Genomic DNA, 27238 nt, shown 5'->3' on the forward strand with positions numbered 1-27238 from the left:
AGCCCGCGAGGGGCCGGCCAGGTTGGGATCTGCTAGCTTCGTGCGCGATGCCGGCAGGCCAGGAGCAAGTTTGGAGGTTGTCTATCACCTCCACCCCCGCCTCCGTGTCTCTCTGTCTTTGGGTTTCTCTTTCACCATTCTTGGGTTTGCTCCTGGATGTTGAAAATCGTTTTCCAGGCTGTTTCAGAGATAGGCTGGAGGACCTGTGGGGGTGAGAGATGTGGGGTTTGGGATGGGCAAAGGAGCTTTGGAGGCAGCTCCCTGGACCCACAACACCCCAGGGAACCGGCCATACAGGCTGGCCGAGCCTCTGTCCTCTATAGGGTACATGAGCCCAAAGTCTGCCAGCAACTGGGGCTCATCAGAGTTGACTGTCCGCAGAGATGTGGTGGGGGTTTGGGGCAGGCTCTGGTGGCCCTGCTGTATTCTAATTTCCAGAGACGTTCAGAGTTAGTGTTGCATTCTACGTTGATCAAGGGCTCAGACAAGGACAATGGAGCCAGAGAATACCTGGGTGGTGACTGGCGGCCCCTGGGCTCACCCAGAAGTTGGGTGTGCCTGGGGGAGGTGGTGGGCAGTGAACTGGAGCACTTGGAGCAACTGGCATGGGTTGCCCCCTACAGTCCGGCTGTCTTCTGTCCCTCTTGTCCCCTTTCCTATAATGTAATTCAATGTTTCCCACAGTCCGGGTTGACTCTCCAGTGAAGTAACTGAAGGTGGTTAAGCATGAAATAGCATTGAGTCACCTAGTAAGAAAGTTCTTCCCTTTTCAGTTCTCTGCTAATCCTTGTGATTTCTTCAAGGGGCAAGTTTCAGGTTGGTGCTAGTCTGACTTTAACACCTTTTAGACACTTGCTAATCTCCCACTTATAACAAAGAGAGAGCAGACCTCTGGCTCAGGGCCTTTAAATGGGGGAACAGTGCTTGCCTGCAACTTAGGTTGTTTTTGCAGGGTTTATTTTTAGGATTCTCTCCTGGCTATGCCCAGTGGTACTGATGTTCTGTCTTGCAGTGGTGATATGAAGCATCACTTCAAATTAGTCGACTCAAGTCACAAGAATAAGTCTATTTAGTAGAAATAGTACAGATGGTGTAGAACATAGCACAAATTCTGCAGGTGATCTAGGAATGAATGATGCTCAGGACGCACTTGTCTAGCAGAAAATGCTGCCAGCGGGACTCGGGAGCTCAGGGCTCCAGGTCTGGGCCCCATTCTCCCCTAGACTTTGATTCTCATCCATTCCCTGCTCTTCGGCATTTTATACGTACAGGGAGATGAGCAAGCCAGCCCTTTACAGTCAGAAAGATACTGGGTGGCTGTTCCAAGACAACCTGGACCTGTTTTGAGGGATGAGAAGGGAGGCATGCTCCATGGAAAGGCAGCTAGTTGAGAACAGCTCCTGTCTCTGAGTGTTGACCGTGCCAGTGTGGCAGAGGCTCTGCACAGAGGACTAGAAGCTCTAGTCCCCCCTCCTCTCTTGACTGTGACATGACCCTTCATCTCTCTGAGCCTCAGTTTCTGCATCCCCACAAAAGGCATACAAGGCTCAAGGGAGATGATGTGGGTCATGATGCATCTGATAGGTAGGAAGTACTGCATGAGGATGAGGGATTTGAGCAGATTGCTCCCATTCTCTCTCTGCGCCTGTGTCCTGGAAACCACGGTAAGATGGCAGGTGGTGACAGCCCCACCAGTGGTCCAGACCAGCTGTGCGTGGACTGAGAAGGCAGCCAGGTGGGTGTGGGCCTGAGCAGAGAGAGTGTGGGGTTGGGGGCTGCAGTGAGACACAGGGCAGGACTTGGACAGGGAACAGGAAGGGACTGGCCCAGGTGAGGATGCCCCAGGCTCCTGGTTCTTGTGTTTCCTCCTGGATGTTCTGTGCTCTTCCCTGCAATGCAGGCAGACAGTGGTGACCCTCCCAGCCTCTGCCTTTGTCCTGTTCTCTGTTGCTCCTGCCATGCTGATGGCTCTGGCCATGGATTTAACCTGCCAAGGAGAGAGAGGGCTTGCTTTCATGCTCGTGCTTAACGACCTTTACTTCCTTTGCTGTTTGTTATCTGGAGTTTCTTTGTCTCTGAGTGTCTGAAATCAGTGCACACGATTGACCCTTGCTCTGCAGGCACTGGCCGTGGGGGCCCTGGAGCAGGCTGCAGCTGCCAGCCTCTCTTAAGCACTTCCTAAGCTCCATGCTGAGTGTGAAATTTGCCGAGTTCCTCCTTCCTCCCCCATCTCGTCACAGGGTCAGGTCAGATTCAGGTCCCCTTGTCATCCATCCCAGAAGGCTTGATTCACCCATCGATCTTCCCAGCACCTCTAATTGACAGGCCTGTGCAGATAATACTCCTGGCTGTTGGCCATGAGGGATGGAACGTACTGTGTGTCTTGTAGTAATGGGCCAGTGGTCCTTCGTCTTCCTGCCCTCCCCAGGCCACTTGGAAATATTGTTTGGGAGGGGGAGGGAGGTATGCCAGGCAGAGTGGTTACAACATCGGTAATCCGTACGGGCGCGGAAGCAGACTTCCAGGCACTCTTGGTAGGTCCTGAGAACTATACCAGAAGCTGCAGCCTCAGTTTGCCTCCTGGAGAAATGGGAGTGGGGCTCACCAGACTGCTCTGATGGCTCTGTGGGAGTTTTGGGACAACATGGAGGTCCTGCTTCTTTCCTACCATCTTCCAGGAATTCTAGCACCTATGATCTTATGGAAACAATGTTGTATTTGAGAGGGGATTGAATTTGAGTGTGGTTCCAAGGAGGCACCTGAACAAAGCCTTTCTTGGTGATAGCAATTTGGAAACCCCTGTAATGGAGAGCACCTTTTTCTTTTCTTTCTTTCTTTGGCTGCTCTGGGTGTTAGTTTTGGCATTCATGACCTTTTAGTTGCTCCATGTAGGATCTCGTTCCCTGACTGGGGATCAAACCTGGACCCCTTGCATTGGGAATACAGAGTCTTAGCCACCGGATCACCAGGGAAGTCCCTGGAAAGCTGTTTCAGAGCGCTCTGATTTTCAGAGCATATAGATGTGGCAGAGCGGGATAAGATCCAGAGCGTGGCTTCAGTAATCGTAGAAGTGGGTGATGAGGGGGGTGGTGCCCTCTGAAGGGGTGATAGCTTATGGTGTACAGTGTCAGTTTCATGATCTCTGAAGAAGAAGATGCAGCTTTGGGACCAGGGACCAGGCTCGATCACTCAAGAGGTTTGGGGAGCAGTATCAAAGTATGAAAAGGGGCAGAGAAGGCTTCTGACATAGACATCAGAAGGGGGATGGAGAGTGTCCCCCTTGCTAGTCTCTTGTGAAGAGAAGTTGCTCAGTCGTGTCCGACTCTTTGCAACCCCATCGACTGTAGCCTACGAGGCTCCTCCATCCATGGGGTTCTCCAGGCAAGAGTACTGGAGTGGGTTGCCATTTCTTTCTCCAGGAGATCTTCCCAACCCAGGGATCGAACCTGGGTCTCCCGCATTGCAGGCAGAGCCTCCCGTCTGAGCCACCAGGGGGCTTTATATACTTTCATCAGACCCACCCCCACAATATACATCTTAAATTAACAGATTAGAACTAACAATAGAAAGGCTTACCAGACCCACTCCTGCAGTATACAAGTTTTAAGATAACAAGATTAGTCAGAGGGTTCTTGTTAAGGAGAAACATACCCTTGAGCAAGATACATTGTTATATCGACTAAGACAAGGCAATGTAGAAAAAAAATATTTGTCCTTTTCTCCTCCTTGAGAACCTCAGACCCCTTTCTCCTCCTCCTTGGGGACCCTGGACTTCTTATCAACCTGCCTAAGAATTGACTCAGGGGCAACGGGCATCTTTGGCAGTTGGTTCGAAACAGGGGAACATAATCAAAATATTTACCTTCTGAAATGTGTGGATAAAGTCCGTATGGCTGCAGGTGTGACGTTCTGAACTGGAGAGAGGTCAGTTAGCATCAATGAAAGAAAAATCCACATCTTACAGGGTAGTTATTTTGGGACAACTTTCACTATGGGGTTTACAGGGAGGAAAATATAAATTCACTCATCATTCAGCAAGTCACTCATGGCAGGCTCTATGGGGCAGAACAGTGAATCTAATGACTCTGATCCCTCCATGGTGGGACGTAATGTATAGAGGGTTAATCCTGTATAGGTTATTAGAAAAGTCTCATCCTTGGCTTAAAACAAACAAACAAACAAACAGCTTTTTATTGTGGAACTTTTCAAGCATGCACAAAACTGGAGAGAATGGTCTAATATAATACCCAGTTTCAGCTTTTATCAACTCGTGGCCAATCTTGTTTCATTTATTTACTAATTCACTCCCCCGCAAGATTATTTTGAAGTAAATCCCAGACTTTATATCATTTCATTCTTAAATATTTCATGCATCTTAAAGATAAGAGTTCTTCTGAAAAACTAGCAATGATCATACTCCCTAACTTAACAATAATTTCTTAATATCACATTCAGTCAGTGTTCAGATTTCCCTAATTGCCTCTTAAAAATTTTATTTTTTATTTAGATTTTATAGTTCATTTACTGTCTCATATTCCCCCAGTCAAAGATGATTATTTCTTTTTTTTGCCTCCTACAAGTTTTTCTAAAGTGTTTTGGGGTTAAGATGTGATTGGTGATATGTCTCATTATAAGTTTTCTCCTACAACTCTTTTTTTTTCTTTCCTCCTTATAATTTCTTTATCAAAGAAACTGGGTTGCTTGTCTTGGGGAGTTTCCCACAATCAGGATTTTGTGGATGGAGTCTCTGGGTGTCATTTAACATGTTCTCCTGTCCCCTGTGTAAGTGTCAGTGGTTTTAGTTTTAGAAGCTACAGTAGATTTGGGTATGGTTTTTTTTTTTTTTTGGTGAGACTATGCTAGTGGAAGTTGGGCTTCCCTGGTGATCCAGATGGTAAAAAACCTGCCTGCAGTGCAGGAGACCTGGGTTCGATCCCTGGGTCAGGAAGACCCCCTGGAGAAGGAAACAGCAACCCACTCCAGTATTCTTGCCTGGAGAATTCCATGGACAGAGAAACTTGGTGGGCTGCAGTCCCTGGGGTCACAGAGTCGGACATGACTGAGCGACTACCGCTATGTTAGTGGAAGGATTCCCAGGCGGCGCAGTGGTAGAGCGGCGTGCCCGTGCAGAAGATGCAGGAGGTGTGGGTTCGATCCCTGGGTCGGGAAGACCCCCTGGAGAAGGCAATGGGAACCCACCCCAGTATTCTCGCCTGGGAAATCCCATGGACAGAGGAGCCTGGAGGGCTGCAGTCCATGGGTCACAAAGAGTCAGACACGCCTGAGTGACTGAGCACGCAGGGAGTGGAGTGGCCCAGTTGTCTGCTTTTGCGATACTAGCAGTCACTGATTGCTTTGTCCTTAGGGTTTGAAGGCTGGTGTCATGGATGATACCTGGGTTCTCACATGGGACAGCTGGTGGCAGTCCTTCAGGCTGCATGGAGTCTGAGCCTGAGGAGTGTCCAGGAGTCCTGGCCTTGGAGCCCCAGAGTCCCGGGGCTGGAAAGGGCGCAAGGCAGGAGCTGGTCTGCTCCCAGGCCCCGGAACAGATGGCCGCTTGTTCTCATCTTAGGGGTGGCTTGGTCCTGCCCTCTGCGGAAGGGCCTGGTGTTCACCCTTTCTTGTCTCACGCTTGAGCCAGTTGCTATCGTTGCTTTAAAGAACAAACCTCTCCCCTTAACCAGCTTCCCATTTTTAACCTCATTGCAAGTCTGAGGAGTTAAGGAACAGAATTGGAGGCGTAAATGAGTGTATTAGATTCCTTTTGAACTGTTATTTTAATCTCCTAATTGGTCTCCTCACTTCTTGTCCCCCTTACCTGATGGTGGCCACAGTGGAGTTTTAAAAATTCAAATATAAAACAATACAAAAAAATTCAAATACAATCAAGTCTGTCTACTGCAAGAAGCTCTCCATGGGCTTTCCATTATACTTTATTTTTAAAATTTTATTTTTTAAAGATTTTTTTTTTTAATGTCTTTATTTGTTTTTGGAGCTGTGCAGCATGTGGGATCTTTGTTTCTCGATCAGGGATTGAATCTGCATCCCCTCTGTTAGAAGCATGGAGTCTTAACCACTGGACCACAGGGAAGTGCCTCCATTACACTGGAAATGAAATCTAAAATCTGAAGCTGGGTCCACGTCCCCTCCCTGGTTCTATGAACTTACCTCTGACCTTGTTCCCCCTTCCTCACTGTGAGCATTGTACTTCAGTTGCAAAGGCCTTCTCTCTGTTTCTAGAACATGCCAAGCTTGCTTCTACCCCAGGCCTTGTACACATGCTATTTACAGTGACTTCACTAACCATACTTCCTCATCACCTGGCTCTCAACTCAGATATCATCTCCTCCAAAGGGACTCCTCTGACCATCCAACCTAAGCAACTCATTCCAGCCGTTACAACTCTACCCTGATTTATTTCCTCCATGGCACTTACCGTTAACTGATATCATCTAGCATGGGTAATAAACAATTTATGGACTGCCTCCTCCCTTAGAAGGCAAGTTGTCTGAGAGCAAGGACTTTGCCTTTTTCACATCATTGCTGAGAACAGGAGCGCTCGGTAAATATTTACTGAATGAATGAGTGGGTGCTCATGAGACTCTGTGACCCCTCAGGCAAAATGTGCTCACTGCTTCTTACCTTGGAGTCCTCTTAATCCTGCAGTGCTCTCTGAGGTGGGTTTCAAGATGTCCCTTTTCTTTCTCTTTCTTTTTTTGGCCACACCATGTGGCCTGCAGAGCTTCTCTGACCGGGGATTGAACCTGCGCCCTCTGCAGTGGAAGCATGGAGTCTCAACCACTGGGCCACCAGGGAGCTCCTCTCTTGTCTGAGATTTCCCCGCTTGCCTCTTGTTCTTTCCTTCCACAAGAGATTTTTGGGGAGAAACGAACCTGATCACTTGCACCTGTGTGTTTTTCACGTTGTTCCTTTGACTCCTTCCTGCCTCCGTGTGGTTCGGGGACCCATGGATGGGAGGGTCCTGGCTGAGTCCAGCCCATCCTGAAGTTGCAACTGGGACACCAGGACTGTCCTGACTCTGGGTCCTAGATTTTGGGTCCTGGAGCTGCTACCTGATAGGCAAAAGCGGGGTCCCTTCATTCATGCCAAAGAGGGGCCAGTGGGTGCCTGAATTAGCAATCAGTCACCATTAGCAAATATATATATTTTTTGAAATGTAGCTTTATCTCTTGGGAGCCCGTGTAGCGCACAGATGGCTGGTTACCAGGATGTTGCCAAATAGAGGGCTTGCCAGGCTCCCTTGGTTAAACCAGCGAGAATCACTTCTGTGCGCTCGGGGGCTGCTGAAGGGCTCAGGAAGTTTCTCAGTCATTTTAAGCAGATGAGGCCCACCCCCCCAACTCCCAGCCCGGTCCCCACCCCACCCCACACCCGCCCGACAAACGGAGTTTATTTGCCTCCAGAATCCATAAAAAGGAAAGGAGGTAGGCAAGATGATTTCAGGTGGACAAGCATTTTTTGTTTTAATAGCTATTAAAAAAAAAATTCTGGCAAGTGATGCTGGTTTTCTGTGTACGGCACTTACATAATGCTTTAAAAAAGTAAATTTATTTAAGTAAAAAATTGCAAATCAATTTAAAGAGAAGTGTTAAGAGAAGTAATAGTCAGGTGGTACATGGATTAGGGGAAGATGGGGAAGGTGGTGCTGACATGCCTGTGGCTTAGGGAGGAAGGGCGCCTGTTTCTCTGTTAGAATGCACGGTACAGCATCCGGGTGGTTGAGGACTGAATGGTTGCCACAAGCCAGCACCTTTTGAGGCTTACTGTTTGCGAGGCTCTGGGCTGAGGGCTCGTGTGCGCGCCTATCAATTCTACCAGTTATTATCTTTGTTTTCTGGCTGAGGGACAGAGGCTCAGAGGTCGAGGATCATGCTGGGGACAGAATCAGAGGTGGAGGAACGGGGATTTTAACCTGCTTCTACTGCAGTCCAAAGGCTGTGCTCTTAACTATTATATTATCTGGAACCCAGGATAAGCACTTAGGCAGTGCCTGGCTTCTGAGAAGTGTTTATTCCGTGCCGCTGCTATTATTATGAATGTACTGAGGTGTAACATCCATATAGTGAGTGTAGAAGTCTTAAAGACACCGCTCAGTGAATTGCCACATATGTATCTGCCTGTGTAGACACCACCCGCGTCAGATGTAGCACTTTCCAGCACCCCAGCAGGCTCCCTCAGGCTCCTCCACAGTCCAGTTATAATCACTATGGAGTCGGCCCATTGCCTTGCATCTGGGTGGTACCTGGGGTAGCCTTGACCATGGGTAAAGGGAACTCATGTCGTGAGTTGAAATTTCTGAGTGGGGAGCCCCAGTTCGACCATGGTGGATGGCGCCAGACTTTGCACTGATTTCTAGGGACAAATGAGCCTGGTTTCACCTTCCCCTCTCCTTCCAGATGTGTTCACTGGGGACCTGGAGCCTGTGCTGTGTTTATTCACTGCCCTTGGAGCGAGGCTGGGTTGAAAAATTGACACTTGCTTTTAAGCTTATCAGTTACGAACACTCTGTTTCATGAAGGCTGGAGCCCTGGCCAAGTGCTTCCCGTAGCCCTTTGGGGGTGGACTGACCCTGCGAGGCCACTTCTCAGAATGGGGGTGGTGGGGTGGGAGCTGGTGTTGGTCAGAGCTGCCCCCTCCCCATCCTTCCCTCCCTTCCCACTTTTCTGTGTCTTTGTTGTAAAGATCTTTACCCACCACACTGAATGTGTGTGGTACAATCAGGGCGCTGTGCTAATATTTGTCATAAATACTTACTCTCAAAGCACAGACTTGTGGTTACCAGGGGGAAGGATGGAGGTAAGGGATTGTTAGGGAGTTTGGAATGGACATGTACACACTGCTATATTTTAAATGGATAACCAACAAGCACTTACTGTATAGCACGTGGAACTTTGTTCAATATTATGTGGATGGAGGGGAATTTGGGGGAGAATGTGCTGGAGTTCTCAGTCATGTCCAACTCTTTGCGACCCCACGGGCTGTAGCCCACCAGGCTCCTCTGTCCGTAGGATTTTTCCCAGCAAGAATACTGGAGTGGGCTGTCATGTCCTCCTCCAGGGGAATCTTCCCGACCCAGGGATTGAACCCATATCTTGCGTCTCCTACGTTGCAGGCTGATTCTTTACTGCTGAGCCACTGGGGAATGGATACGTGTGTATGTATGGCTGAGGCCCTTCACTGTCTACCTGAAACTATCACAACATTGTTCATCAGCTTTACTCCAATACAAAATTAGACATTTAAGAGATAATAATAACACCCCCCCCACCCCCGCTGAAAATAAGCGCTTACTCTCAAGGCTCAGAAATAGCCCCTGAGCAAGGTGCAGCTCTCACTGGGTTTACAGGACAGACCCTTGGAAGGGTGGAGGACCCCCCCGCCCCCCGCTCATTTTTCACTGTCATGGGTTTCATAACCAGACTGTCCTGTCTGCAGAGAGTGGGGACAGCTGGCACCTGGGCATTTAGAGTTGGAGGCAGAAGTCAGAAGCTGGCCCCTGCAGACTCCTTAGGTCTTCGAGAAGCCTCCACTCTGTGCCAGACTCTGTTGGAGGCACTGTGGATGCAGCAGGGAACAGTGCAAAGCCTTGCCTGTTCTCCAGGGACTTGTTAGACCCACATATGTTTTTCACTTTTAAGTCAGTATTTTTGAATTGGAAGATTCCGTGTTACTAATGTGTATTTCAGCCTTCTATGGAGACATCAGAAGTTCTGGCAATGTTGGCTGGGCCTGCCTTCCCGCCTGGCACTTTCACTGCCAGTTGCCGGCTCCCTGTAGGGCTGGTGCCCTCCCGCTCACCCCAACACCCATACCTGGCTGCTCCTGTGTCACTTACCCCCGCTGTGAGGGATTGGATGTAGAGTGTGGGAAGCAGGAGGCTCAGGGTTGGGGAGCTCTATGTGTAATTAATGAAATATGCAGGCTGGGGGTTGGGTCTCAGCCAGGCCTGCCCTTGGGTCTCCTTGGTTTGGGGCAAGTCCATTGTGACCGGAAATGAGGGGTCCTGGCAGAGTGGCTGGGTGCCCTGCAGGAGCTGGGCTGGAGAATGGCCACTGTTCATTTGCCTGCAGGTGTTCCTCCTGTCTTATCCTCCCTAATTACCGCCCCTCCCACCCCGAACAAAAATAACAGAAATGGTGGGAGGCTGGGTTGCATAGAACACAGACTCAGGAATTCCCAAGAGAAGGGACAAGGATGAGAACCAGTATTGAGCTCCACTCTGGGCGTGGCACTGGGCTGGCACTTGAACCTCACTAGTTTCATTCTCTGCAAAACTGTTCATCGTGATTTCCATTTTTCACGGAGGAGAAAGCGGAGGTTCAGGAGTGACACAGCCAGTGTCACTCAGCTTGTATAGGAGAGCTGAGGTTCAAACCCCAGCCTGATGCCAAATTCTAGGCTTTTGTCCTTTTGCCTATTACATGGTGACCCTGGCCAAGTTCCTTGACCTCTCTGCCCTTGACTTTCACCTTCTATGAAGTGGACTGCACTGTATCTCAGCTGTATGAGACACCTACCAAGTGTATGAAAAAGCTTCATGTTATAGTGAACCATGACACTTTAGCACATTTTTGTTATTTTGTAAGGAAGGGACTGGATAGGTCTCTTGGGCAGCTGGGCTTCTTTGGAACCCCAGGCCTTAGCTGATGGGTGGGGGGAGGGGTTGGTCCATGGAGCCTTAGGTGGGGGAGGGTTCTGTCCTGTCAGGCGTCAGATAAGCTGAAAGGTCTCTTGGCTGTTGTCCTCACTAATTAGAATAGAAATTCCCGCTCCTTTATGAGAATGGGAAGGTCTGGGCTGGAGCTTGGGTTCCCCATGCCATCTGTATTTTAATAGAACATTTATTTTAATAAGATACTTAATCTGAGATGCAAAGGCAGGACGAGTGTGTAAATCAAGGGGTAACCGAAGCAAGCTATCTGAAAACTCTATTTGCAAATATGCCAGAAAGGGCTTTTGAGTACGACTTCAACCAAGGCCAGTTGCCAATAGCCGACAAGGTCCCCCAAGGGCACAGCCACGTGGAGCAGGACACAGGCTGTGATACAAGTGATGGGAACAAGGCCACCTGGTTCCGCATCGCGGGTCCTCTGCCCTTTCTGTGCTGCTGGAAGGTGCTGCCACCCCCTCTGCAGCATTTGCCCTCTCTTTCTCCTCCATGAATGAGTTGGGTTCCAGACGTTCCCCTGTGCTGCTTCAGTTCATGGCCCTCACGTGGAACACGGGGTATGTACCAGGCCCTGGACAATGGGGTTCAGGAGGAGAATGAGAGACTCTTCCTGCCTCAGGCAGTCTGTGCTCTGGAAGGAGAGGTCAGACTTGTAGTGTGAACCCAAGACCAGAGGTGGGGGTGCTGGAGAAGAGGTGCCTGGTGCCCTGGAGGCCACCCGAGGAAGGCTTCTTGGAATTGGTGGTGTTTGAGGTGCCGAGGAAGGCTTCTTGGAATTGGTGGTGTTTGAGGTGGGCCGTGGACTTCCTTGATGGCTCAGTGGTGAAGAATCGGCCTGCAATGCAGGAGGCACAGGAGATGTGGGTTTGATTCCTGGGTCAGGAAGATCCTCTGGAGGAGGGAATGGCAACCTACTCCAGTATTCTTGCCTGGAGAATTCCACAGACAGAGGAGCCTGGTAGACTATAGTCCATGGGTTGCAAAGAGTTGAACATGACTGAGTACGCGCAATACACGGTATGGAGCCTGAAGATTTCGGAAGGGAATGATGAAGTGGGGAACTACATTCTAGTTAAATAGCATGTGTAAGCAAAGGAATGCAGGTGGGAAGAGCAGGGGACACGTTCAGAACCCAGTTGGACTGCGATGTGGATTTCATGGTGAGGAATAGCGGGAAGTGAGGCTGTCAAGGTCATCTGGGTCTGTTTTGTGGTTGGTGCTGAATGGCAGGGAGAGGAGCACAGGTTAGGCAATGGGGGGCTTCACTGCTCTGTAACCCCCACCCCCAAACCTATGTGGTAGTGTGGAACCCCAGTTAGCATATAAGCAGAGAATCAGTCAACATCACAGTTGAAATAGAGTTCTCTAATATTTGTTTTTAAATTTTTTTCCAAGAGACCAAAGCTTTTTATTTAATAGTGAATAAATCAGTTTGTGACTCCGTTTCCTTGTCCGAACAGCAAGAACAGATAATCTGTCATGTCTTATGGAAAGATTGTAAGGAGATGTAAACTTCAAAATGATCTTTGTGTTTTGAAGAACAATGGTCTAACATTTGTTTCAATGCCATCTATTTAATCAGGGGTTTCAGGTTAGAGGGTCTTTGTGTTGGAAGGTGGTACCTCCAAAATGACTCTTTTTAAAAACAAAAATTTTTTTAATTAAAAAATTTAAATTTATAGTGCATAGGATCTTAGTTCTTTGGTCAGGGCTTGAACCCGTGCCACCTGCAGGGGAAACACAGAGTCTTAACCACTGGACCACCAGGAAAGTCCCCCAAATGACTCCTTGATTGGAAATTGAGCTGAATTAGCCAGGAATCTTTTGGTTGTAAGTGACAGATCCCCATTCAAATTAACTTAAAGGAAAAAAAGAGGCGTGTTGGATTAGGTCAATTAGAAAGTTCAGAGGGCACGATTCAGGGATGGCTGGATCCAGGGCTTCCTTGGTGTCCCTGGACACCGGCTCTCTTTCTCAGTCTCTAGGCTATGCTTTCTTTTGGGTTGGCTTCATCCTCAGATAGGTTATCCACAAAGTTGGATGATGGCTGCTTCAGGCTTACATACTGCCAGTTTAGCAACACCAATAGGAAGACCAGTGGTATCAGCCGGAGGCCCAAGGGTGACTCACCCTGGATGCAGTGGTTTGTGCCTCCATCCTTGACTTTGGCTAGAGGGATAGTATACGTTTTTAATTTTTTTAGAGGAAATTTCTGTTCAAGAGGAAGTGAAGTTTTATTAGAATGACATTCAATTCCCATCCTCATAGAGTAATTTTTAAAACTTTTTATTTTGTATTGGAGTATAGCTGATTAACAATGTTGTGATGGTTTCAGGTAGACGGTGAAGGAACTCAGCCATACAGATACATGTATCCAGGCTCCCCCAAACTCCCCTCCCATCCAGGCTGCCACATAACATTGAGCAGAGTTCCCTGTGCTGTACAGCAGGTCCTTGTTGGTTATCCGTTTTATTTATTTTAAAAAATATATATTCATTTATTTGACTGTACCAGCTCTTATTTGCAGCATATGTGATCTAGTTCCCTGACCAGGGATCAAACCTGGGCCTCCTGCATTGGGGGTGCAGTCTTAGCCACTGGACCCCCAGGGAAATCCCTGGCTATCCATTTAAAATACAACAGTGTATCCCTGTCCATGCCAAACTCCCTAACCAGGATAGGGTACACTGATTAGCCAAGTCTGGGTCTTGTGCCCACTCTGGATCCCAGAGGTGGAGTCATCTGGGCTGAGACAATAGGAGGGGTGGGTCATCTGAGGAAGTTGGGTATGTTGCTATCAGAAGATAAGGGGATGGAAGTGGGGCAGGACAAGACCAACCGCTGTCCACTCTCCTGGCTCTGCTGGTTTAGAGAGATGTGGGTTCGATCCCTGGGTCAGGAAGATTCCCCTGGAGAAGGAAATGGCGACCTACTCCAGTATTCTTGTCTGGAGAATCCCATGGACAGAGGACCCTGGCAGGCTGTGGTCCCTAGGGTTGCAAAGAGCTGGACAGAGATGAAGTGACTTAACTCGCACGCATGCATTGCATTCCTTACATCTGCATTGGCAGGCGGATTGCCACTAGCGCCACCTTGGAAGCCCATACAACGCAATGCTGCTGCCACTTGGATGAACTTTGAAACATAGTTCTGGGAGTTCCCTGGTGGTCTAGTGTTTGGGACTCTGTGCTTTCACTGCAGAGGATGTGGGTTCACTCTCTGGTTGGGGAACTAGATCTGGCAAAACCGTGAGAGGTGGCCAAAAAAAGAAAATATTGAGCTAAATGAGCTAAGCCAGACATAATACGACAGAGATTGGATGATTCCACTTGTATGAGGTACTTGGAATAGATAAATTCAAAGAGACACAAAAATTCACAATAGAGTAGAGCTTGTATGTGTGTTAATCGCTCAGTCATATCGCTCTTTGTGACCCCGTGGACTGTAGCCCGTCATGGCTCATCCCATGGCTCCTCTGTCCATGGGATTCTCCAGGCAAGAATACTGAAGTGGGTTGCTATTTCCTCCTCCAGAGGATCTTCCCCACCCAGGGATCAAACCGCAGTCTCCTGCATTGCAGACTGATTCTTTACCATCTGAGCCACCAGGGAAGCCCTAGAATAAAGGTTACCGGGGGCTAAGGGGGTAGGTTAGGGAGAATTATTGTTTAATGTATACAAAGCTTCCGTTAAGGGTTTTGAAAAAAGTTCTGGATCCGGATTGTGGTGATGGCTGCATGATACTGAATCGCACACTTAAAAATGGCTACAGTGGTTAAAAAAAAAATCTTATTCAGGATCCGAAAACGAAAAGCGGATAAAAGAGGGTTTCCCTGGGTGGAGACGGGGTGGGCAGATGGCGGCTCTAGTCTCATTTCTGTGAAAATGGAGATGCATTTGGACCCACAGTGCCTTGGGGACTCGAGGGAAGCGACAGTCCTTCCTTCCCTGGTAGTCCAGTCTACGTGCTGAAGTTGGGGGTCCCCCAAACTTCTGTCCTGCCCGAGCTTCACTCCCCACTGATGGTCATGTGTTGCTGGGGAAGGTCAGTCCGGGAGCAGGCGCCGGAGGGATGGGATCCCCTCCTGTGAGCTCTCCTTGTAACCCACGTTTTCTCTCCTGCAATCAACTGCTCATGGACAGGCATTTGCCAGTGCGTTAAGGGGCTCTCCTCAGGGCTTCCCCGGTGGCTCAGATAATAAAGAATCTGCCTGCCAATGCTGGAAATGCAGGTTTGATCCCTGGGTTGGGATGATCCCCTGGAGAAGGGCATGGCAACCCACTCCAGTATTCTTGTCTGGCGGAGCCTGGCAGGCCGCAGTTCATGGGGGTTGCAAAGAGTGAGACATGACTGAGTGTCTAACACACACACACACACACACACACACAGAGGGCTCTCCTCAGAGGCTGAGGGGACTAGGGAGAGGTGGGAACTATGGGAGGGGCTCAGCATGGTCTCAGTATGAAGAGAAGAGCCTTGACCCTGTGCTGACCTTGGGGCGCAGACCAGAGCCTGTGCAGCCACACGATGGAAAGCTGGGGTCTGTGCACACAAAGTGGCCACCCTCAGGGACCTGCCAGATGGCCCTGAGACAGGCAACGGCCACCCCAGGGTGCGTGGACCACGCAGAGAGGGCATCTCTCACAGTTCTGCACGTGCTCAGAACCTTCCTCTGAGCGTTTTCTGGGCTGCTTCTCGCCAGTTGGATTTTTTTTTAAAGAAACATTTATTATATTTTTAAAATCCATGTTCCTTGCAGAAAAATTGGAAAACGCAGAAAAGTACAAAGACTAAAATAAAAATAATCTGCAATCCCAGATGGGGGATTTGCAGAGATAACCGCTATTAACATTTAATACATTTTCTCTGGTCTTTTTCCCTATTCAAACACGTACCCTCCCACACAGTCTATTTACATCTGCATCTACACCTGTTTCTCTGTATTATAACACAATTGGGATTATAGTTTATACACAGTGTATTAGTCAGGACTCTTGAGGGCAGGCGACAGACAGAAGCCCAGGTTGAATTAGCCAAATAAGGTCAGAGAATGTATTGGCGGGCATAACTCATTTTCAGCAACGGCTTCAGGAGCAGCTGGATCCAGGACCATGAGCTGTCTGTCTTCCTCTCTGTCTCTGTGTCTGGGTCTCTCCCTGTGTTGGCTTCATTCTCTTGGGACGTCTCTTCCCATGACATTGAAACCGTGGTGGCAGACCACTGTGGGTTTACATGTCAATCCCTTTTCCTCCTGAGAGGGAAAAAAATAATGTCTCCTTTTCACCAACTCCAGTTAGATAAATCCCAAGGAGGAACTCTGGTTGGCTTGGGTCACGCACTGAGCTCTGCATCAGTCCCTGTATCGGGGTGAGGGTGGGGGATGACGATGGCCCAGCCTGAGTCAGGGGCTCATCCCTGTGGCTGGTGTTGGTATTGTGACTGTAAGAGTCCTTTTCAGTGGGAGAGGATCAGATCTGCAAAGTAGGGGTGGGGAGTTTTATTATTAGAGGGAGGGATGAGAGTGAGTTGGGCAGGTAAAACCGCACACGAGCTGCTTTGGTCCTGGTTCCAGACACAAGAGGTAGCACAGTGTGTTGGGTGAGCATGTGGGCCTTCTTTCTTTTCTTTTGGCCGAGCCACACAGCATGTGGGATCTTAGCTCCCCGACCAGGGTTTGAACTTGCATCCCCTGCATTGGAGACAGAGAGTTTTAACCATTGGACCACCAGGGAAGTTCCAGGGCCCTTTTTCTTGTACGATTTTAACAGATCAGGTGGTACCATCCTATAAGCAGCACAGTTTGGCAACACTCGTCATCATTATGCATGCGTATCCCCTTTGACCAAGGGGATATTTCCCCTTGTATATGTCCACATGTGGAATGGTGCAGTACAAGATCAATTCACCATGATATTATTTGAAATAGCAAAACGTTGGAAACAACAATTGCCTATCAACAGAGAACTGGTTACCTAAATTTCACATTCATGCCATGGGCTACTATGTTACTTAATAAAGAATGGTGAAGCTTTCTATGTAGCGATAAGAAGTTCTCCCAAGATTATTTTGAGTAAGGAAAGCAAGGTGCAGAATGGAAGTATGATATATTTAACTTTTGTGTTAAAAAAAGGGGAAAATAGGATGCTGTCTTTGTATTGTTTTATATTTGCATAAAGATGCTACAGAAGGATGTGTAAAAATCTTTTCATGGGCCAAGTGGGAACTGGACAGATTGAGACAAAGCTAAGATGAGGCCTTTCACTGTATATCTTCTAATAATTGTCGGCTTTTGGACTACATGGATATATTACTCATTCAAAAATCACCAGGTCACTTTCCTTTGGGGTGATGAAAAAGTTCTGGAAATAGAACCTTTGTGGTAGTAATGGTTGGACAATGTTGTGAATGTCCCTAAAGCCACCGAATTGTATACTTTAAAATGGTCATTATGGAGTTTTGTGTTATGTGTTTTATCACAACTGAAAAAAAAGTGAAAAAGTCAACAGACCAAAAGAAAAAAATAGAAGAAACCAAAAAAGCACAGCGTGAGAGTCTGGGGTCAGACTGCCTGGGTTTAAATCCTGACTTTGCTGCTTCTTGGTTTTATGATTGGATAGATACATTACTTATCTTTTTGGAGAATCAGTTTAGTCACTTGCCAACCAAGGTCCGTCTAGTCAAAACTATGGTTTTTCCAGTAGTCATGTATGGATGTGAGAGTTGGAGTATAAAGAAAGCTGAGCGCCCAAGAATTGATGCTTTTGAACTGTGGTGTTGGAGAAGACTCTTGAGAGTCCCTTGGACTGCAAGGAGATCCAACCAGTCCATTCTAAAGGAAATCAGTCCTCATTATTCATTGGAAGGACTAATGCTGAAGCTGAAACTCCAGTACTTTGGCCACCTGGTGCAAAGAACTAACTCATTGGAAAAGACCCCGATGCTGGGAAAGATTGAAGGCGGGAGGAGAAGGGGAAAACAGAGGATGAGACTGTTGGATGGCATCACCGACTTGATGGACATGAGTTTGAGCAAGCTCCAGGAGTTGGTGATGGACAGGGAAGCCTGGCGTGCTACAGTCCATGGGGTCCCAAAGAGTCGAACACGACTGAGTGACTGAACTGAACTGAAAGAGTGGATTATAAAAGACTGTATCCTGAGGATTGGGTGAGAGGTAAAGGATTTAACTGGGGAATCATAGGCCTCCTTGTGGGTTAAGGATCCAGAAAGGTGAGGATTGTTAGGGCTGCCCTCCTTCTGGCTAGCTGGGACATTTGCATTTTAATGGAGACCCTTGAAGACTAAAAACATTCAGACTCAAAGGGAGGAATGGTTGGAATTTCAGAAAAATTTATAGCTCCCTGACTGGGGAAAATGAGATCTTTTCTTTTTCCTGGGCAGAGTTAAATTTTTACTTTGTCCTCACCTGTGGCCCCAGGTGGTGGAGTTGGAAGCAGACGAATGAATGTTGCCAGCTAGCGGGAAGGGGAAGAGGTGGATAGGAGAAGGGAGAGCTGAGCAGCAGACCCAGGGCTGAAGCCTGAGATTTGGATCTGCAGAAAATGAGACCACCTGTCAGTCAGCCAAGAAACCCTGTCCCTCCTAACCCACTCCACCCCATCCCATCGCCACCCCAATCTGCTGCTCTTTCTAGAAGGTTGCCCCTGGCCCTGCTCCCCACCACTCCACAGTGCTGCCCTGGTTACCAAACCCAGTGGTTGCCTTTGTGCTCTCAACTTAGAGTCATTTGACACTGCTTAATACTCCCTCCCCTTTGTTGTTGTTCAGCCGGTTAGTCATGTCCGACTCTCCGTGACCCCATGGACTTGGGGCACGCCAGGCTTCCCTGTCCTTCTGTGTCTCTCAGAGCTTGCTCAAACTCATGTCCTTTAAGTCGGTGATGCCATCCAACCATCTCATCCTTTTTTTCCCCTTGATATTTATTTAGGTATTTGGCGGTGCTGGTCTTAGCTGCAGCATGCAGATCTTTGATCTTTGTTGCCACGTTTGAAATCTTTTATTTTCTTGTGCGGGATCCAGTTCCCTGACCAGGGATTGAACCGGGGCCCCCTGCATTGGGAGCGTGGGAGTCTTAGCCACTGGACCACCAGGGGAATCCGGTGAGAACCTGCATTTTAAACCAGCTTCCAGGTGATGCTCCTGCCGCAGGTCCGTGGAGTGAGTCACCGTGGGGTTGGATGTCAGACATAAGGCAGGAGGAAGGGTCAGGAATGCTCAGGGACTTTGACTGGGAGACAGAACCCAGCAGGTGGAATAAGCTGGGGGAAATGATGAGGTCACCTTTGGACATGTTGAGTTTGAGGTGCTCAGAGATACCTCGGGAGATGTCCAGCTGGCAGTCGGGTCTGAGGCTCAGATGAGAGGCCTGGGTTGGAGGCAGAAAATGGGGTCATTGTAGGGATGGCAATCACAGCCCTGGCTTGCTTCAGGCTGAGTGGGGAGAGGGTGTGCTGAGGGTCGGCAGGGTTGCAGGGAGCCCTCTCGCTCCCTGGAAGATCCATTGTCAAGGGAAGGGCCTTGATTAAAACACCCAGCTGACACCAGAGGTGGGAAAGGTGTTTTCTTTACTAAGCTTGTTCAATACCACCTTGACCTTGCTGATTCAATACCCCACAAAGAAAACAGCTCCCTGGGGGCAGCATAATTGCCTGCCTGTCCATCCATGTTCCCCATCACACATCAGTCCTTGAGGGACTGAGGATCCAGCAGGGACAAGGCTGGCCTGATTGCTGCCCTTATGGAGCTCATGGTCCGGTGGGTGGAGCTGAGGAGCTGGCGACAGTGGCCTTTCGGTGAGGGTCTGACTTGATGGGAGCCATCGAGGGCTGAACTGGCAGCTCTGAGGACAGTGAAACCTGTTCTGATCTCCCCGGGTTTAGGGAGGAGGGGAAGCACTTCCTGTCTGCGGGTCGCTGGGATGTCCCGGCAACCCCTGCCACTCGAGCGGGTGCGCTCAGGGCGCCAAATGGTCACCTTCATTCTTGCCGCTTCTTCCAGGGTTCTGGGAGGACCAGAAGGACGTACTCCAGCTCTTCTTGTGGTTGTGTTGATGTTCCCGCCTCAGGTCTCGGCTCTGGGTGCTGCTCCCCCTCCACCCCGCCCCTGGGGCTTCTTCACCTCTGTGGCCTTTTAACTGATGGATTTTGGCCACGATGGAGAGGGAAGTGTCTTCCATCTAAAAGCTTCCAAAAGCTTCCATTTTCTCTCTTCCCTGTCTATCCACCCTTTTTTCCACCTCCCTCTTTTTTCATCCTCTGGCCTACCCCCACCACCTCCTAAATTTGTAAAATAAACCCATTAAAAAAAATCTCACTTACCTATTCCACCTGCAGCTCAGAGCAGGATAAAGCTGCCGCCTCCCTTGGGAGTTGGCCTTTTCGGGTTGGCATCAATCAGCTCTGGTACTGGGGTGATTGGCAGAGAGTCCCAGGGCCCTGCCACGTAGCCTGGGGCCCCATCAGCCCTGCCTCAGAGACTCTGACCCAGTTAGGCAGGTGGATGGTTCTTTCTCTCTACTCCCTGCTCACTTACTGGTCTGGAGACGGACCCAGACAGGACAGGCAGAGGATTGGAGGCCTCGGTAAGCCTTTGAGCGATAGCAGAGCCAAGACGGGCTACTGCAGTGACTGTTGGTCTGTGTGGACCCTGGGCCCCTTGACAGACTCAACCTCTTGCCTGCTGTCCTCTCCTAAGGGAGAGCAGGGGCGATTTGTGGCAGTGGGAAGACACCTCCAACGGATAGCTTGTGTTCCTGGCCTCAGCTGAGAGTCCACGTTCTGCCCCAGCCAGGACACAGCCAAGTCCTCTGCTCAGCCAGACAGGAATTTATTGTTCAGCACTTTTGGAGGTGCGGAGGGTCGGGGGTGGCTATAAGGAGATCAGGGTGTGGTCCTTGGAAACCTGTCTGGAGTGTGCACCGCAAGTGAGAATGGTCCTCACTTGGCGGGACTTGAAAGAGCAAGGGAAAACAGGTGCACTGATTTCCACGCTTTGCTGTGAGAGGTGGGAGAGGTTAGTTGTCCTATCCTTCATTTATTTTTGAAAAATTGATTTATCTGGCTGCACTGGGTCTTAGTTGCAACATGCGGGATCTTTTTAGTTGTGGTGTGTGGGACCTAGTTCCCCAACCAGGGATCGAACCTATGCCCCTTGCATTGGGAGTGTGAAGTCTTAGCCACTGGACCACCTGGAAAGTTCTCTTTTCCTTCATTCCATCCTTCGGTCTACACATAAACAGGAGAGCTCAACCCACAGATCTGGAGTCATTCTTGAGTGTGAGTTCTAGTCTCTCCACTAACTTGCTGTGAATCTTTTAGGAAATCCTTACACCTTCTCTAGACCTCTGCTAACTCATCTATAATATAAAATATAAAACATCACTCCTTGTCCTTAAGATCTTCACCAAACCATGCTTGGCAGAGAAGGTGATGATGATAAATGTCCCCAGTGCAAATTGTATATGAATGTGAGGTTTTAGTATTATCAAACAGTTTTGAGGGCTTGTGGTGCTCCAGCATTGCCCTGGGCCCCGTGGGCTCTATGGAGGTCACCAAGACCGTCCTCGTCCTCAAAGCCCTTCCAACCTCATCTGCAAGTAGACTCGTTTCTTGGAGGAAATGCCTGGAAGGTTCTCATCATGCTTCCTCAGGGGCACTGACCCATCATAGCCCCCAGGCTCTTCAGTTCATTGAGCAGATAGTTACCGAGTACCTGGAGGAGCCAGTGGATGTGCAGGGCCCGATTGGAGGCTGGCACAGGACCCTGGTGCCCCACTGAGTCTTGAAGCTGTTCCCGGCTCCTCTGGCAGAAAGACCCATGGCAGAAAGTCCTCTGCATGTTGCTCCTCCCATCCCATCACACGCACTAAGTTCCAACAGCGCCTGTTTCTCGGATGATTTTCTGGCTGGCCCATGAGTGGCCTCTTCCTGTCACTCTTAGGTCTGGCCACCTGGGACCAGGAGGAGATCTGGGAAGGGACAGCGCATCCTGGGCCGGGGCCCTTACTTCTCAGGGACCTCAGCTGCCTGTCGAGGCTGACTTCATGCCTCCTGGGGAGAATAATGCCCTGTCCATGGACAGACCCTTCCCGTGTTATTGACGTTGATGTATCATCCTGTCACTTACGTGTCCAGGGCAGCTGGCAGGGATTCAGCAGGAAGGCTGAAAGAGCAGCCTTTTCTCAGCCCTGATTCCCTGCGGCAGATGCTGGGTCTGATCCCGGGGGCTTTGCGTGCTCTGGTTTGATGGGTTGCATCAGAAGAGCAGAGAGCAGAGGTGGGAGGGCCCCTCCCCACCCCCAGTCCACTTCATGAGATGCCTCTGGATCCTCTGAATTTGTTCCCAGTGAGTTTCTATTAATATTGACGACAAAATGGGAAACTCAGAATGATAGCCTCTCACTTGCGGAGTCCTTTGAAACAATCCATAATAGATTATGTATATTTAGAGGGATATTTTGGTAGACATTTAGCAAATGAAAAGTAACTTTCTCTTAAGAAGATACTCATCTTAGGCCCCTTTCCTAAGCAGCACTGTGTTTGAACCCCAGGTTGGTGTAGGAGAGAACCTCAGGACTCTTGAACTACCTTTTCCCCAGCAGAACATTTAATGAATGATCCCAGTGCCCTGGCGGCCAGCTCTCAGAGGTCAGGGCTGTGAAGCTGCAGGGGTGAGGAGCGGCATCAATGCTGAGGACCTCCAAAGCAGGAGTGTGACAGAGGGGAGCTATCCAGAACTTGCCGTCCAGAGTCCCTTAGAATCCCAGCTTTGCCACTTACTTGCTGTTGGGCTTTTCGCAAGTCACTTAATCTCTCTGAGTCTCAGTTCTTCCTCCATAAAATGACAGAATAAACCTGTATCTATCCCTTAGGAATAGGTGAAATGAAATAATGTGTCTAAGGATCTTCACATAGAACTAAGTACATCTTAGCTTGTAGCATAAGGATGCGGATACTGATGAAGGATGCTTCTTTGATGTCCACTGTCCCTGTCCAGAGAAGGAATCCAAGGTCAGAAACAGAATCAGTTACCAGGGAATGACATGAGCTGAGTAACACATCAAACTGGTAGGGAATGGGTCAATTGTGTCTCAGACTCTTGAGCAGGGCATTGAGGTCAATTGTAGCCACAATATTGAACAAACTGGATTACGGTGGAGACAGTAGCCTCCTAACCCATGCTGCTCCAACTTAACTCTCTACTCTAAAGGTCTCTGGGTTCCCTCGTTTTCTTGTTCTTCTTTACGTGGCCATGCCATGTGACACGTGGGATCTTAGGTCCCCAACCAGGGATCGAACCTGTGCCCCTTGCATTGGAAGTGCAGAGTCTTAACCACTGGACCACCACCAGGAAGTCCCTCTTATTCACTCTTGAGTTCATCTAGTGCCAGCTGCTATGCTCGAGGTGGGCTGGTAGGCAGGGTACCTGTTAGAGACCTGTGAAGGGGCCACACAGGGGTGGCTCATCATGCCTTCTGTTCTCACTAATTCAGAAGGGGGCCTGGCCTGGGAAGTGGGTTCCTGCTCATCACCTGGGGTTCTTGGTTATCCAGGGTGCTCCTGGCTGCCAAGCTCTTTTTTTGAAACTTCAAGTCATAGAATACTTGACTTGCAAGGATCATACCCAGATTCCAGGATAACCCTGGAGGCTCTCATAATTATCCTTCCTTTCCTAGTGCCCACAGGAAAGAAGTCAATGCTGGGAGAAGGCCAGAAGGTTTGATATCCCTGGGTTTGGTTCATCTGCCTGGGCTCTGTAGGCTAGGTTAGAGCACATTGTTGGTAAAATGAGATTGTAGCCCTTGCTTCTGTGGGCTGAGTCAGCTATGGGTGATTACTCGGCCCCAGGTAGATCCTCCTTGCCCTGAACATTCATCTTCCAGTGATGCAGGAATGAGGGAGGGCCATGTGCCTTGTCTTAGTCCTGGAAAATAGCTCCAAGCATTTGTTTTTTCTAATGAGTGAAACTCTCAGATAGGGAATAACATTATTAATTAAAGATATACATACTCTGAAATACTATGATCTCTCCCCCGTGAGACTATCATTTAGTTTGAACCAATGATGAAAATCCTTAATCTAATCCTTAACCCTAATCCTAACCAAGTAATAACTTCTTCAGAAGAGTTAAGAATTAAGAGGCAGAGTCTTCTTCAGACTCTGCTTAATTAAGAGGCAGAGTCTTCCCAGGTGGTCCAGTGGTTAAGAATCCACCTGCCAATGCAGGGGACGCTGGTTTGACCCCTCACCTGGGAAGATTCCACATGGGTTGGCTAAGCCCGTGCACTGCAGCTACTGAAGTCTGCGTGCCCAGAACCTATACTCTGCAACGAGAGAAGCTACCACAGTGAGAAGCAAACTACAGTCAGGGAGTAGCCCCTGCTCGCCACAGCTAGAGAAAACCTGTGTGCAGCAATGAAGACCCAGTGCAGCCAAAAATAATAAATAAATATAAAATTTAAAAATGTTTAAAAAGTGAAGAGGCAGAGTCTTGGAATGATGGATTAGCTGAGAGGCTGGTATGCTCTGTGATCGGGTGACTTCCAGTGCTGACAGACTGTTGGGTGGTTTAACACGCCCCTGTGCTGGGAACTCTGGAGGTGGGTGGGTTGGTGGGGATGCTTCTTCTTTCCCAGGTCTTACCAGGAATTCAGTAAAGACCTGTGGTCCCTTAATCCATCCACTATCACCATTTTTTAAGTTGTTGTTCGATTCAATAGTCCATGTTTACTTATTATAACTGTGTAAATATTATTTATTGTTGAGCCAAGGAAGGTGCTATTAGTGTGTGTCCCTTCTTGTATAACCTTGTATTTTTCCTAGGATTAATGATTAACTCATGTTTCCCCCATTTGTGTAGCTTTCTATGTACCTTTTTCCATTTTCTATTTTTATTTTTTCTACCATAATTCCTTTAATAGCATTTTTTTTTTCTCCCACCAAAAGCTTATACCCATTGGACGTCCTGGCAGTTCTGTCTAACAGGAAATGGTTCAAGGTGGTAATTTTGAGGGGCTTTTCATATTTCAGAATATCTTTGTTCTTCTCTCAAAGTTGCCTGACAGTTTGCCTGGGTATAAAATAGTAGGTTGAAAATAATATTCCTCCAGAGTTTTGAAGGCATTGTTTCATTGTTTATACCAGATTCTGGAACTGCTGTTGAAAAGTCTGATGATATACTGATTTACCTTCCTTTGTACATGGTGTGTTTTTACATTTTCTTTCTGGAGTCGTTGAGGACTTTTCAGTTACCCAGGCATTCTGAAATATCCTGACAATATTTGGGGTGGTTCCTTTGCCATTTGCTGTGCTGGCTGTTTAGTGGACCCAGAGATTCAAGTCCTTCCTTCAGTTCTTGGAAGTGTGCTTATACTGGTTCTCTGATAAATTTCTCCTTTTAAGGTGAAACAATAACCATTTAAAAAATTTATGTATCTTTTATTCTTTTAGACTTTTAATTTTGTGTTGGAGTATGGCTGATTAACAATGCTGTGATAGTTTCAGATGGACAACACAGGGACTCAGCCATACATCTACACATGTCCGTTCTCCTCCAGGCTGCCAGATAGCACTGAGCAGAGTTCCCTGTGCTGTGCAGTAGGTCCTTGTTGGTTATCCACTTTAAATATAGCAGTGTGTACATGTCCATTCCAAACTCCCTAACTATCCCTTTCCCCCACCCTTCCCTGCAGCAACCATATGTTTTTTCTCTAAGCACAACCATTTTATTATGCTCGAATTCTATGGGTTAGGCTTTCACGTAGGGCACATTGGTGATGGATGGCTTACCTCTGCTCCATAGAGTTTGATACCTCATTGTGGGTGGCTCAGATGGATGGAGGTGGTTGGAATGCTCAGCTGGGGCCATATGTCTTGAACCTTGGTTCTGGTTTGATTCCTTGGTGCTTTTCTTGGCATCTGCTGGGGCTGAAATGTCCAAGATGGTTTCTTCACTTGTATGGACTGAGATGTCTGGGACATCTGAGAGTGGGCTGGGTGTCTCTCCGTGCAGCCTCTCCATCTGTTAACCATAGCTCGGCAATCTCAGAGTAGTCAGGCTTCTTACATGCCGCCTTGCCTTCCCTAGAGCAAATGTTCCTAGAGATCGTGATGGAACCTTCAAGGGTTCCTATGACTCAGCCTTGCAAGTTAAGTAATATGACTTCTTTCTCATTCTGTCAGTCAAAACTGAGTCATAGGGCCAGCCCAGATTCAAGGCGGCAGCGGGGAGGGTCCAAATGCATTAATACCAAGAGATACGCTCATCGGGAGGCCACCTTTGGAGACTAGCTGCCACAACTCCGCTCTTCTATTTTCCTCTTCCCGGAAACTCTTTTGGGCAGGTATCAGATCCTCTGATGTTTTTACGTTTTCTCTTTTATTTTCTATATTTTTAATGTTTTTGTCCTACTTTCTGGAAGACTTCCTCAACTTAGCCTTCCAATCATATTTCTCTTTTCTAAGATCTCTTTCTTTCCTGATCATCCCATCTTTATAGCATTCTTCCCTTGTGTTGTGCATATGAACTCCTGTCTGCTATCTGAGACTACTACTTTATAGTGTATTTGGAAGTTTCCATTGGTTCCTTGCCTTGTCTGTTTCTTTCCGGTTCCACTTGTTGATTTGGATGTCTCTTGCTTGTGCTGGGGGACTTCCTCAAAAGTCTAGCCATCCTTAGCTGTACCTTGGTCATCAAAGTGAGGTACTGAAAGTGGGTTAGAAACCCTGTGTATTTGGGCTGGCATGCCACCTGGGGGCTTCCATGCAGGGTGATAACTGGTAGCAAGCTGCCCTTTCCACTGGGGGAACTCAGATATTGTCTTTTCTCAGGGATGGTTCAGTTTCTCATGGTGGTGGCAGTTGGTGAGGTCATGTGGTTGGTGAGGAAGTGAAAGGTTAGGGGAGGGGGTCCAAAGACTTTGTGTTTCAAGTATCAGACATTAGCCCAGGTCGTCCATCCCCCATCCTCCTTCCTCCTTGTAATCTCTTCTGGGCTGAACTTTCCTCTTCTGTTGCATCTGCTCTTGTCAGTTCACACTTTTTAAGGGGCTTCCAGAAGAAGCCAAATAAATGCATGTGATCAGTCTGATACATCCATCATAAAGCTGCAGCAGGCTTAAGAGTATATCTGTCTCAGGAAGGAGGAATATCGTGTGATAGCCCGTATATGTGGAATCTAAAAAGAAATGATACACGTGAATTTATTAAACAGGAAGAGATTCAACAGACTTAGAGCATGAACTTATGGTTACCAGGGGAAAGGGTGAGGGGGAAGGGATAGTTATGGAGTTTGGGATGGACGTGTACACTCTGCTGTATTTAAAATGGATAACCAACAAGGACCTCTTGTATAATGCATGGAACTCTACTCAGTGTTCTGTGGCAGCCTGGATGGGAAGGGAGTTCAGGGGAGAATGGATACATGTATATGCATGGCTGAGTCCCTTTGCTGTTCACCTGAAACTATCACCACATTGTTGATCAGCTATACCCAATACAAAATAAAAAGGTAAAAAAAAGAGTATATCTGTCT

General features: G+C 48.2%; 1 protein-coding gene across 10 annotated transcripts in view; it reads left to right on the forward strand.

Annotated features, from left to right (window-relative positions):
• Positions 1 to 27238, forward strand: part of RAP1GAP2 (RAP1 GTPase activating protein 2) — a 201350-nt gene that overhangs the window by 57888 nt on the left and 116224 nt on the right. The window lies entirely within an intron of this gene.

This window comes from Ovis aries, chromosome 11, assembly GCF_016772045.2.
Source record: "Ovis aries strain OAR_USU_Benz2616 breed Rambouillet chromosome 11, ARS-UI_Ramb_v3.0, whole genome shotgun sequence".
Classification (NCBI taxonomy): Eukaryota; Metazoa; Chordata; class Mammalia; order Artiodactyla; family Bovidae; genus Ovis; species Ovis aries.